The sequence below is a fragment of the Bufo gargarizans genome, chromosome 1 (genome assembly GCF_014858855.1).
Source record: "Bufo gargarizans isolate SCDJY-AF-19 chromosome 1, ASM1485885v1, whole genome shotgun sequence".
Taxonomy (NCBI): Eukaryota; Metazoa; Chordata; class Amphibia; order Anura; family Bufonidae; genus Bufo; species Bufo gargarizans.
Genome location: NC_058080.1, coordinates 621099131 through 621114209, shown reverse-complemented (window position 1 = coordinate 621114209; position 15079 = coordinate 621099131).

The window sequence follows — 15079 nt, the reverse complement described above, 5'->3', positions numbered from 1 at the left end:
TTTTATTTTTTTGCCAGAAGTTTGTAAATGCTATAACTTTTGCGCAAACCAATAAATATCCACTTATTGGATTTTTTTTTATCAAAGACATGTAGCACAATAAATTCTGACAAAAACTTGTATAGAAATGTAATTATATTTGAACAATTTTACCAGAAAAGGGTAAAAACAAAAACTCTCAGCAGCAATCAAATACCACCAAAAGAAAGCTGTGAGAAGAAAAGGAGGTAAAATTAATTTGGGTGCCAAGTTGCATGACCGAGCAATAAACCGTTAAAGTTGTGAAGTGCCGATTTGTAAAAAAAAGGGCCTGGTCACTAAGAAGGACCTGTGGTCCTTAAGTGGTTAATAAACATGCCTCTATATTTCCACTGTTCCTTGGCATTCTGTTCCAGTTCCCTGGCTCTGTTCAGTGGTATTCCTATCCCTATTATGCTCATATTTTAAGAAAAAAATTATATAAACTATAGTGAATGGAAGATTCTGTGTTACCTATTGAAAAATAAACTGTGTTCACTAAAATCATGCCTATGATGATAATAAGATGGCTGCTGAAAAGTGATATTGTGATGAAAGTGATGCTTTTTTTTTTGTATAGACAGTGACACTGAAAATTAAGATATATGAAGACCAAGAAGCATGGCTACTGAAAGTTAGTACACCTTAATACCTATAAAAATATAGTTTCCAGGTAACTTCCTCTCCGGTTTACTTTTTGATTTGATACTTGTCCTATATACAGGGCACTATATATCTGTTTGCACAAACCCAAGTTAGTTGGCGATATGCGTGGGGTTCCTTTATACCAGTCTCTCTATTCGTCTTTATTCAGGTGTATCTTTCCTGTACCTCATTTTATCTTTATGTCTTTATGGCTGTTGTATGTCTAAATTAGGGTACTCTATATTAATTTATTATTTATCGCTGGTAACTGGTATTGTATATCTCTTCACCCTCTTTTAACCTGGAATCGCATTTGCTAATTGTTGTGGGGGATTGGTTTTAGGCATGTGCTTATCATGGCACTTCTTTAGTGTGCTTCACATTGTTTATGTGATTGTAATGTTTTTAATACTATTATTTTGTTTGTATATGGTTATTACGTAATGAAGATTAATTATAAATTTTTATAGTTATTAAATTGCTGACTTTCAGTAGCCATACTTAGTCCTCCTAAATCTTGTCTGTGTTTGGCGAGGCTGTGTTACACCCCATTCATTTAGATTGTGCCTAGTTACCCATTTTCTATTTATAGATATTAAAAATGAAAAAGTCACAAACATTTTTTAAAAACATGTTTAACGTAAAAATGTGATTTAAGCAACGGTCATTTTCTGATGACACATTCCATTTAGCATCAATGAGATAAACTGAGCAACATTGTAGGCAGATTTTACATGTAAAAAATTGTGAAATTCATGCTATCTTTTACACGCCCCCAAAAAACATGCAAAAAATGTAGTGTGGCAGGAAACCATAGACCCTAAGAGGACAATGGAAACTCAAGGCATCATGAAACTGTCAAAAACATTCAGAAACTGGGTTATCATGCCAGGAAATGTAGGCTTTATATTTCAGGATAGTGCAAATTCCTCTCCAATTAGAGTACTTACTAGAAATACAGAAAGAACAGTATTACTGATGTATGGTATGTAAATAAATAAATGCTGAACATTCAGATGGATTTATCTGTTCTTTAGAGGAAGTAGTTTCTGTATTAACCCCTTCAGGACCCTGCCATTTTTCACCTGGACCAGGAAATTTTTTGCAATTCTGACATGTGTTACTTTATGTGGTGATCACTTTAAAACACTTTTACTTATCCAAACCATTCTGAGATTGTTTTCTAGTCACATATTGTACTTCATGACAGTGGTGAAATTGAAAAAAAAAAAATACCACATTTTCAATTTTTTTAACAATTTGCAATTTTCTAAATTTAAATTTTCCTGCTTTTAAAACAGATAGTGATACATACTAAAATAGTTATAACTTCACATTTCCCATATGTCCACTTAATGTTTGGATCATTTTGTAAATGACATTTTCTTTTTTTTTACGCTAGAAGGCTTAGAAGTTTAAAAGCAAATCTTGAAATTTTGCTGAAAATTTCTAAAACCACACTTTTTAAGGACCGATTCACGTCTGAAGTCACTTTGTGGGGCTAAAATAATGGAAACCACCCCTAAATGGCCCCATTTTAGAAACGTCCCCCTCAAGTTATTCAAAACTGATTTTACAAACTTTCTTAAACTTTCTTAAATGTAGATGAAATTTCAGAATTTCACTTCTTCTGCAGTTTTTCCATTTGAATCCATTTTTTTCCGCTAACAAAGCAAGGGTTAACATTTAAGGGTGCATATGACTTTTTGATCGCTTGGTATTACACTTTTTGTGATGTAAGTTGACAAAAAATGGTATACGGATGTGGCAATATCTAATATGTATACTTTTTTTATTTATTTAAGTTTTACATAATAACAGCATTTAAACAAAAAAAAATCATGTTTTAATGTCTCCATATTCTGAGAGCCATATTTTTTTTTATTTTTTGTAATTGTTCTAGATAGGATCTCATTTTTTGTGGGATGAGATGACGGTTTGATTGGTATGATTTTGGGGTGTGTATGACTTTTTGATCGCTTGGTATTACACTTTTTGTGATGTAAGGTGACAAAAAATGGCTTTTTATGCACAGTTATCATTATTTTTTCTTTTACGGTGTTCATCTGAGGGGTTAGTTCATGTGATATTTTTATACAGCAGGTCCTTACGGACGTGGCAATACCTAATATGTATACTTTTTTATTCATTTAAGATTTACACAATAATATCATTTTTGAAACAAAAACATAATCATGTTTTAGTGTCTCCATAGTCTGAGCCATAGTTATTTATATTTTTGGGGTGATTGTCTTAGGTAGGGGCTCATTTTTGCGGGATAAGGTGATGGTTAGTAGTGTTGAGCATGAATATTTGGAAAGGAAATTTTTATCTCGAATATCGCCACTTTGAGAATTCGCGAATATTTTGAATATAGTGCTATATATTCGTTATATCAAATATTCATTGTTTTTTCCATCTGAACACATGATTTCTCCCTGCTTCTTGCTTGTGGGCCAATGTGTCATGACTTCAGATGGAAAAAAATGATGAATATTCTAAAAAACTAATATATAGCACTATATTCAATAGTTACTGAATGATAATGATAATGCTGCCGCCACCTCTAGATTCTGTAATTGTCCCACTCTGTGGCCTCCTCATACTGCCGCCACCTCCACACTCTGTCATTGTGCCACTCGGTGGCCTTTTCCTGATGCAGCTACTGCTGCTCATGCCATCTCCAGACTCTGTCATTGTGCCACTCTGTGTTCTCCTGATGCTGCCACCGCCTCCACACTGTCATTGTGCCACTCTGTGGTTTCCTCAATCTGCGACCACCTCTAGACTCTGTAATCGTGCCACTATGTGGCCTTCTGATGCTGTCGCAACCTCCAGACCCTGTCATTGGGCCACTCTGTGGTCTCCTCATGCTGTTCTCACCTTCCCCACTTCATGACTGGACCACTATTTTGCCTTTTGGCCTGGCTGACATAATTTGTTTGACCCTTCTTCTGATCTGTCAGAAGGAAGGAAAAATGAGTATATCAAAGCCCTTAATCAATATTTGGTGGAAGCTGTTGTATCACAGGCCTCAAGTAATATTTGGTGGAAGCCGGTATATCAATCCTCTATATCAGCATTATGTGTAAACAGGTATATAGAACACCTTAATGAGTAATTGCTGGAAGCCGGTATATCAAACCCCTCAATCAATATTTGGTGGAAGCCGACATATCAATCCCCTCTATCAGTATATATCAAACCCCTTAATCAATATTTGGTGAAAGCTGTTGTATGACAGGCCTCAATCAATATTTGGTGGAAGCTGGTATATTAATCCCCTATATCAGCATTATGTGTAAACAGGTATATAGAACACCTTAATGAGTAATTGCTGGAAGCTGGTATATCAAACCCCTTAATCAATATTTGGTGGAAGTCAGTGTATCGCATGTCTCAATTTATATTTGGTGGATGCCAGTATATCAATACCCTCTATCAGTATTTTGTGGAAACAGGTATATAGAACCCAATAATGAGTATTTTCTGGAAGCTGGTATATCAAACCCCTTGATCAATATTTGGTGGAAGCTGTTGTATCACAGGCCTCAATCAATATTTGGTGGAAGCCAGTATATCAATCCCCTCTATCAGTATTTTGTGGAAAAAGGTATATAGAACCCCTTAACCTCTTAAGGACATAGGGCGTACAGGTACGCCCTTGTGCCCTGGTACTTAAGGACACAGGGCGTACATGTACGCCCTGTGTATTTCTGATCACTGCCGTGCGGCTGGCAGTGATCGGAACCCGGTGCCTGCTCAAATCATTGAGTAGGCACCTAGGCTAAATGCGCCGGGGGGTCCCGTGACCCCCCCATGTCGGCGATCGCGGCAAACCGCAGGTCAATTCAGACCTGCGGTTTGCTGCGATTTCTGCAGTTTCTGATCCCCGCGGTCCCTGACCGCGGGGATCAGAAACTTTAGCATTCCTAAAATGCATCTGTATCCCCCCCTCCTGCACCCCTTAGTGATTTTTGCCGTGTGGGAGGTGCAGGGGGAGGGTTGCGGGCGGTGCGGGCGGTGCGGGAGGCGGGCGGTGCGGTAGGCGGGATCGCGATCCCCCGCCCGCCTCCCATTGCGTAATCGTTGGTGTACAGTGGGTATACCAGGGTGCCAGCACATTGCTGGCACCCTGGTATAAACGGCTGACATCGGTGATGCGATGTCAGCCGTTTAACCCTTTCCATACAGCGGTCCGCTGTATGGAAAAGGTTAACAGCGCAGGGAGCTCCCTCCCTCTCCCATCGGGGGGCTGCTGTGCATTTGCAGCCCCTCCGAATGGAGAGGGAGAGAGCTCCCAGGCAGCCCCCCAAGCCCCGTCCTTACCCTTCCCCGTCTGCGCAGTTCTGACCATAACTGAGCAGACAGGGAAGGTTCCCATGGCAACAGGACGCCTTCTCAGGCGTCCTGCTGTCCATGGTGCTGAACAGATCTGTGCTGAAAGGCATAGATCTGTTCAGACAAAGTGTAAAATACAGTACAGTACTATATATTGTACTGTACTGTATTATACAGACATCAGACCCACTGGATCTTCAAGAACCAAGTGGGTCTGGGTCAAAAAGAAAGTGAAAAAAAGTGAAAATAAAGTAAAAATCAAAAAACACATTTATCACTGATTAAAAATAAAAAAAATTAAATTCCCTACACATGTTTGGTATCGCCGCGTCCGTAACGACCTGATCTATAAAACGGTCATGTTACTTTACCCAAACGGTGAACGCCATAAAAATAAAAAATTAAAAACTATGATGAAATTGAAATTTTGCCCACCTTACTTCCCCAAAAAGTTAATAAAAGTGATCAAAAAAGTTGTATGTACTCCAAAATTGTAACAATCAAACCGTCATCTCATCCCGCAAAAATCATACCCTACCCAAGATAATCGCCCCAAAACTGAAAAAACTATGGCTCTTAGACTATGGAAACACTAAAACATGATTTTTTTTGTTTCAAAAATGAAATCATTGTGTAAAACTTACATAAATAAAAAAAAGTATACATATTGGGTATCGCCGCGTCCGTATCGACCGGCTCTATAAAAATATCACATGACCTAACCCCTCAGGTGACCACCGTAAAAAAAAAAAAAGAAACGGTGTAAAAAAATCAATTTTTTGTCATCTTACTTCACAAAAAGTGTAACAGCAAGCGATCAAAAAGTCATATGCACCCCAAAATAGTGCCAATAAAACCGTAATCTCATCCCGCAAAAAATAAGACCCTACTTGAGATAATCGCCCAAAAACTAAAAAAAACTATGGCTCTTAGACTATGGAGACACTAAAACTTTTTTTTGTTTTAAAAATTAATTCATTGTGTAAAACTTACATAAATTAAAAAAATTGTATACATATTAGGTATCGCCGCGTCCGTGACAACCTGCTCTATAAAATTACCACATGATCTAACCTGTCAGATGAATGTTGTAAATAACAAAAAAAAAATGGTGCCAAAAAAGCTATTTCTTGTTACCTTGCCGCACAAAAAGTGTAATATAGAGCAACCAAAAATCATATGTACCCTAAACTAGTACCAACAAAACTGCCACCTTATCCCGTAGTTTCTAAAATGGGGTCACTTTTTTGGAGTTTCTACTCTAGGGGTGCATCAGGGGGGCTTCAAATGGGACATGGTGTCAATAAAACCAGTCCAGCAAAATCTGCCTTCCAAAAACCGTATGGCATTCCTTTCCTTCTGCGCCCTGTCGTGTGCCCGTACAGCAGTTTACAACCACATATGGGGTGTTTCTGTAAACTACAGAATCAGGGCCATAAATAATGAGTTTTGTTTGGCTGTTAACCCTTGCTTTGTAACTGGAAAAAAAATATTAAAATGGAAAATCTGACAAAAAAGTGAAATTTTTAAATTGTATCTCTATTTTCCATTAAATCTTGTGCAACACCTAAAGGGTTAACAAACTTAGTAAAATCAGTTTTGAATACCTTGAGGGGTGTAGTTTCTTAGATGGGGTCACTTTTATGGAGTTTCTACTCTAGGGGTGCATCAGGGGGGCTTCAAATGGGACATGGTGTCAATAAAACCAGTCCAGCAAAATCTGCCTTCCAAAAACCGTATGGCATTCCTTTCCTTCTGCGCCCTGTCGTGTGCCCGTACAGCAGTTTACGACCACATATGGGGTGTTTCTGTAAACTACAGAATCAGGGCCATAAATAATGAGTTTTGTTTGGCTGTTAACCCTTGCTTTGTAACTGTAAAAAAAATATTAAAATGGAAAATCTGACAAAAAAGTGAAATTTTGAAATTGTATCTCTATTTTCCATTAAATCTTGTGCAACACCTAAAGGGTTAACAAACTTTGTAAAATCAGTTTTGAATACCTTGAGGGGTGTAGTTTCTTAGATGGGGTCACTTTTATGGAGTTTCTACTCTAGGGGTGCATCAGGGGGGCTTCAAATGGGACATGGTGTCAATAAAACCAGTCCAGCAAAATCTGCCTTCCAAAAACCGTATGGCATTCCTTTCCTTCTGCGCCCTGTCGTGTGCCCATACAGCAGTTTACGACCACATATGGGGTGTTTCTGTAAACTACAGAATCAGGGCCATAAATAATGAGTTTTGTTTGGCTGTTAACCCTTGCTTTGTAACTGGAAAAAAAATATTAAAATGGAAAATCTGACAAAAAAGTGAAATTTTGAAATTGTATCTCTATTTTCCATTAAATCTTGTGCAACACCTAAAGGGTTAACAAACTTTGTAAAATCAGTTTTGAATACCTTGAGGGGTGTAGTTTCTTAGATGGGGTCACTTTTAAGGAGTTTCTACTCTAGGGGTGCATCAGGGGGGCTTCAAATGGGACATGGTGTCAAAAAAACTGTCCAGCAAAACCTGCCTTCCAAAAACCATACGGCGCACCTTTCACTCTACGCCCCGCTGTGTGGCCGTACAGTAGTTTACGGCCACATATGGGGTGTTTCTGTAAACGGCAGAGTCAGGGCAATAAAGATACAGTCTTGTTTGGCTGTTAACCCTTGCTTTGTTAGTGGAAAAAATGGGTTAAAATGGAAAATTAGGCAAAAAAATGAAATTCTCAAATTTCATCCCCATTTGCCAATAACTCTTGTGCAACACCTAAAGGGTTAATGAAGTTAGTAAAATCAGTTTTGAATACCTTGAGGGGTGTAGTTTCTTAGATGGGGTCACTTTTATGGAGTTTCTACTCTAGGGGTGCATCAGGGGGCTTCAAATGGGACATGGAGTCAAAAAAACAGTCCAGCAAAACCTGCCTTCCAAAAACCATATGGCGCACCTTTCACTCTACGCCCCGCTGTGTGGCCGTACAGTAGTTTACGGCCACATATGGGGTGTTTCTGTAAACGGCAGAGTCAGGGCAATAAAGATACAGTCTTGTTTGGCTGTTAACCCTTGCTTTGTTAGTGGAAAAAATGGGTTAAAATGGAAAATTAGCCAAAAAAATGAAATTCTCAAATTTCATCCCCATTTGCCAATAACTCTTGTGCAACACCTAAAGGGTTAACTAAGTTTGTAAAATCAGTTTTGAATACCTTGAGGGGTGTAGTTTATAGAATGGGGTCATTTTTGGGTGGTTTCTATTATGTAAGCCTCGCAAAGTGACTTCAGAGCTGTAGTGGTCCCTAAAAATTGGGTTTTTGTAAATTTCTGAAAAATTTCAAGATTTGCTTCTAAACTTCTAAGCCTTGTAACATCCCCAAAAAATAAAATATCATTCCCAAAATAATTCAAACATGAAGTAGACATATGGGGAATGTAAAGGCATCACAATTTTTAGGGGTATTACTATGTATTACAGAAGTAGAGAAACTGAAACTTTGAAATTTGCTAATTTTTCCAAATTTTTGTTAAATTAGGTATTTTTTGGTGCAAAAAAAATATTTTTTTTAACTTCATTTTACCAGTGTCATGAAGTACAATATGTGACGAAAAAACAATCTCAGAACGGCCTGGATAAGTCAAAGCGTTTTAAAGTTATCAGCACTTATAGTGACACTGGTCAGATTTGCAAAAAATGGCCTGGTCCTAAGGTGTAAAAAGGCTGTGTCCTTAAGGGGTTAATGAGTATTTTCTGGAAGCTGGTATATCAAACCCCTCAATCAATATTTAATGGAAGCTGTCGTATCGCAGGCCTCAATAAATATTTGGTGGTATCCGGTATATTAATCCCTTCTATCAGTATTTTGTGGAAACAGGTATATAGAACCTTTTAATGAGTGTTTGCTTGAAGCTGGTAAATCAAACCCCATAATCAATATTTGGTGAAAGCCGGTGTATCGCAGGCCTCAATCAATATTTGGTGGAAGCTGGTATATCAATTCCCTCTATCAGTATTTTGTGGAAACAGGTATATAGAACCCCTTAATGAGTACTTGCTGGAAGCTGGTATATCAAACCCCTTAATCAATATTTGGTGGAACCTGGTATATTGCAGTCCTCAATCTATAATTGATGGAAGCCGATATATCGCAGGTCTCAATCAATATATGGTGGAAGCTGGTATATCAATCCCCTCTATTAATATTTTGTGGAAACAGGTATATAGAACCCCTTAATGAGTATTTGCTGGAAGCTGGTATATCAAACCCCTTAATCAATATTTGGTGGAAGTCAGTGTATCGCATGTCTCAATTTATATTTGGTGGATGCCAGTATATCAATACCCTCTATCAGTATTTTGTGGAAACAGGTATATAGAACCCAATAATGAGTATTTTCTGGAAGCTGGTATATCAAACCCCTTAATCAATATTTGGTGGAAGCTGTTGTATCACAGGCCTCAATCAATATTTGGTGGAAGCCGGTATATCAATCCCCTCTATCAGTATTTTGTGGAAAAAGGTATATAGAACCCCTTAATGAGTATTTTCTGGAAGCTGGTATATCAAACCCCTCAATCAATATTTAATGGAAGCTGTCGTATCGCAGGCCTCAATAAATATTTGGTGGTATCCGGTATATCAATTCCCTCTATCAGTATTTTGTGGAAACAGGTATATAGAACCCCTTAATGAGTACTTGCTGGAAGCTGGTATATCAAACCCCATAATCAATATTTGGTGGAACCTGGTATATTGCAGGCCTCAATCAATATTTGGTGGAAGCCGATATATCGCAGGTCTCAATCAATATATGGTGGAAGCTGGTATATCAATCCCCTCTATTAATATTTTGTGGAAACAGGTATATAGAACCCCTTAATGAGTATTTGCTGGAAGCTAGTATATCAAACCCCTTGATCAATATTTTGTGGACGCTGGTTTATCGCAGGCCTCAATCAATATCTGGTGGAAGCCGGTATATCAATCCCCTCTATCATTTTTTTGTGGAAACAGGTATATAGAACCCCTTAATGAGCATTTGCTGGAAGCTGGTATATCAAACCCCTTAATTAATATTTGGTGGAAGCTGGTGTATCACAGGCCTCAAACAATATTTATCAATCCCCTCTATCAGTATTTTTTTAAAACAGGTATATAAAACCCCTTGAGTTTTTTCTAGAAGTTGGTATATTAAACCCATTAATCAATATTTGGTGGAAGCTGTTGTATCGCAGGCCTCAATCAATATTTGGTAGGATGCCGGTATATCAATCCCCTTTATCAGTATTTTGTGGAAACAGGTATATAGAACCCCTTAATGAGTATTTTCTGGAAGCTGGTATATCAAACCCCTCAATCAATATTTAATGGGAGCTGTCGTATCGCAGGCCTCAATAAATATTTGGTGGTATCCGTTATATTAATCTCTTCGATCAGTATTTTGTTGAAACAGGTATATAGAACCTTTTAATGAGTATTTGCTTGAAGCTGGTAAATACCCCATAATCAATATTTGGTGAAAGCCGGTGTATCGCAGGCCTCATTCTATATTTGGTGGAAGCTGGTATATCAATTCCCTCTATCAGTATTTTTTTGAAACAGGTATATAGAACCCCTTAATGAGTATTTTCTGGAAACTGGTATATCAAACTCCTTAATCAATATTTGGTGGAAGCTGTAGTATCGCAGGCCTCATTCAATACTTGGTGGAAGCCAGTATATCAATACCCTCTATCAGTATTTTGTGGAAACAGGTATATCAAACCCCTTAATGAGTACTTGCTGGAAGCTGGTATATCAAACCCCTTAATCAATATTTGGTGGAAGTCGGTGTATCGCAGGCCTCAATCAATATTTGGTGGAAGCTGGTATATCAATACCCTCTATCAGTATTTTGTGGAAACAGGTATATTGTACCCCTTAATGAGTACTTGCTGGAAGCTGGTATACCAAACCCCATAATCAATATTTGGTGAAAGCTGGTATATGAATCCCCTCTATCAGTATTTTGTGGAAACAGGTATATAGAACCCCTTATTGAGTATTTGTTGGAAGCTGGTATATCAAACCTCTTAATCAATATTTTCCCTTTTTTTCTATTCACAGCACTTTATCACTTCACATTTATTATTTTTTCTTTGGCTTTTTATGCTCGCTGCACCTTTTTTCACTATTTATTTTAGGCACCCCTTTTTCTTTCCCCATTTGATGTATTTTTATGAATTGTCATGAATTTTATACATAGAAATGTCTTGTCACTTTGTGAATGTATAGTTGGGCATTTAACGTATTATGAGACACACATATTTGGCTACACATTGGTTTTAATGTTTTTTTTTAATACATTTTGTCTCATTTTTACAATTTGACTGTTATACTATAAATTGGTCCCTCATTAGGTTAAAATAGCGTCCGGTGTGTGGTATTAGTCTGCCAGAGGGGAAAGACCTTCCTGATGGTCAACTCCACCCCTGATGACCAATGGGCTTGCGTATTGGCGCTGCATCATCAGGTCATGTATCAGGCATCTCATAATCTCATTGTATTATGAGACTCACATATTTAGCTACACATTGGTTTTAATGTTTTTTATATATTTTGTCTCATATGTACAATTTGACTGTTATACTATATATACCGCATCCCCCCTGTTGACATACCATTTTAGGAAGCATCTGATATATACAATACAGGTGGTGTCTCTGATAGAAAGATCCTGTGCAGTACTGTGATCACATGGCCGCTATGTTGCAGTCATGTGATCATCACATGGAAGTTCAGGTGTCTGTGACATCGCTATGATGCTGTGATGCCTGACACATGACCTGATGATGCAGTGCCAACATGCAAGCCCGTTGGTCATCAGGGGCAGAGTTTGCCATCAGGAAGGTCCTTTCCCCTCAGTAGACTAATACCACAGTACTGTGATCAAATGGCCGCTATGTTGCGGTCATTTGATCATCACATGGGAGGTCAGGTGTCTGTGGCATCGCTATGAGGTTGCGATGCCTGACACATGACCTGATGATGCAGCGCCAATACGCAAGCCCCATTGTTCATCAGGGGCAGAGTTGACCATCAGGAAGGTCTTTCCCCTCTGGCAGATTAATACCACACACCAGACGCTATTTTAACCTAATGAGGGACCTATTTAAGAGGTGGCTCGAGGTCAATGTGGCATCCCCGGAAGAAGCCTTCACAGGCGAAACGGCGTTGGGCAGGGTGTGACCGAGGGGCCGACACGCAGCATCTGGTAGTACACTTTAATTCTTTTTTGTCAGTTTACTTTTGGCTGCCAGCTTGTGAATCCTTGTACCTAGTTTCTTTGAAACTGGATTATTTAATACTTATTTTTTTGCGTCTTGCTGGCAGTCTTATTTATTATTATTGTCACTAGAATTATTTAAATTTTATTTTTAGCCAGAATCTTTGTTGTGGGTCCATCAGTCCTTTACTGTCTGTTCTTATCTGCCTCTTACTCCAGTATTTAATTGTGCTGTTCTATATGTTTGATATAATTGTTTAATAAAAATTCTGCTTAGATATTTGCCCTGTGTACCACAGTATATCAATCCCCTCTATCAGTATTTTGTGGAAACAGGTATATACATAGAACCCTTTAATGAGTATTTTCTGGAAGCTGTTATATCAAACCCCTTAATCAGTATTTTGTGGAAGAAGGTATATCGCACCCCTTAATCAGTTTTTTGGGGGCAACAGGTATATAACACCAGTTGCAATTAGTTATTCCAATAGCGTTTGTCCCTCTATCTAGCTGCGGTATGTCAGGAGAACCGCACACAACTGCTGCATAATACAAATGCACTATAATATACTTTCTATGTTAGAAGGTAGTAATGACTGTTTACCAATATATCCCTTAGATTTTTCTCTCATCTGTAGGTAATAGAAGGATTGGAAGGAAAATATTTCCACAGGGTATTATCCATGAGTAAGATGTTCCAATATTTCTTTAAGATAGAGGATACTGCATTATGGCCTGAATTGAATAAAGTAATAAAGCTCACTATCTCCCCTTTTCTATCTCTCGATGTGGGTCGACTCTGTAGTATGGCATCTCTTTTGGAATGTTTAGCACGCAAATATCCTATTTTCAATTATGAATCACTGTATTCTCTTTCTTTAAACCTATTGTGCAAATCTTTGGCTCGTTCCTCGAATTCTTCATCTCGGGAACACAATCTTCTTAATTGCAGAAACTAGCCTATAGGAATGCTGTCTAATCAATTTATTCGGATGAAAGGTGTTAGCATGGAGGATAAGATGCCTTTATTGTCACTATACAATACAATGTAATACAATGTACAATACAAGAGGAGGCTGTTCACTGACGTGGGTTTCCGGAACAAATCTGTGTAAATGAAACCATCATTATCAACTTGCTATAGCACATCTAAGAAGTCAATTTTTCCTCTACCTGCCTTGCATGTTAAATAAATATTCATATTGTTCTCATTTAGGGATATCATTAATTTCTGTAGATCTTCCAATGTCCCTTGCCAGATAATGAGAATATCATCAATGTATCGAATCCAAAGATGGACTTTTTCAATTTGATCGATTGGTTCAGTTAAGAAAATCCTCCTCTCCAACAGCCCCAGGAAGAGATTTGCATACAAGAGCGCACAAGCCACCCCCAAAAGCAGTACCGTGGATCTGTAGGTAGTAGGAACCCTTAAATGTGAAAACAATTGTGCTGCAAAGCAAAGTCAAGTATATCCAATATACAAATTTTTTATTAGCCGCTGCTGACATCAGCGACATTATCTGCTGTATATCTCCTGTGTGACGTTTCCACGTGCCAAATAGCTGTGACATTCCCTGTAATTTTTTATTAGCTGCTGCTGACATCAGTGACATCATCTGCGGTATTTCACCTGTATAACGTTTTCACATCCAAAATACATGTGACATTCCCTGTAAGTTTTTATTAGCCACTGGTAACAGTATTGACATTATCTGCGGGATATCTCCTGTGTGACATTTCCACATCCCAAATACCTTTTTTTGCACATACACTTACAAATCCTATACTACCATACGTGTGACATACTTTCAAGCATATATAACATTTAATATGAAAAAGGTGAGCAGTAAGGGACAGGGAAGTGGACATGATGCTGATGGTGCACACAGAGGCCCTGTGCCTGCTGCCAGAGCACAAGAAAAACTATCATCCACAATACCTAGCTTCATGTCCCAGTTTGTAGGGCAGCGCAGGACAACGCTCTCGAAGTCAGACTAGTGCGATCAGGTGGTCAGTTGGATTGCAGCAGATAATGCTTCCAGTCGGTTAAGCACCACCCTGTCTTCCACCAAGTCCAGTCTCAGTAGCTAAGAGTCTGGTCAACACAATGCTCACCCTGATCCTCCTTTCTCTCACCATGGAGAGTCTTGCCAAACAAGTGATCCAACACTTGGATATTCCGAGGAGCTCTTTTCAGCACCATTCCTTCATTTGAGCCTCTCGACAAGCCCGCTTGAAGAGGAACATGAGATCTTGTGCCCTGATTCCCAAACTCTTGAGCATGCACAGTCAGAAATTGATGACGGTGGGGAACAAGAATTAGTGTTTCAAGAGGTGGATGATGATGAGACACAGTTGCCAATAAGTCAACAGCAATTAGTGTCTCAAGAGGTTGATGATGAGGTTGAGACACAGTTGTCAATAACTGAGGTTGTTGTTAGGTCAACAAGTCAGGAGGAGGAGCAGAGTGAGGAAGTGGAAGAGGAGATGGTGGACGATGAAGTCACTGACCCAACCTGGGAAGGTGGCAAGCCGAGTGAGGACAGCAGTACAGAGGGGGAGAGATCTGCAGCACCGCAAGAGGCTGGAAGAGACAGTGTAGTGGCAAAAGGGAGACGGTGGGCCACACTAAACAGACCCGCAACTGTTCCTCGGAGCACACCCTTGCGGAAATCTCCCTTGCCAAGGGGTGGATGTTCCCCAGTTTGGCGCTTTTTTGAGGAAAGTGCGGACGACAAAAGAATAGTAATTTGCAACCTGTGCCATACAAAAATTAGCAGTGGCGTGAACACTAGCAATCTCACTACCACCAACATGATCTGCTCAATGG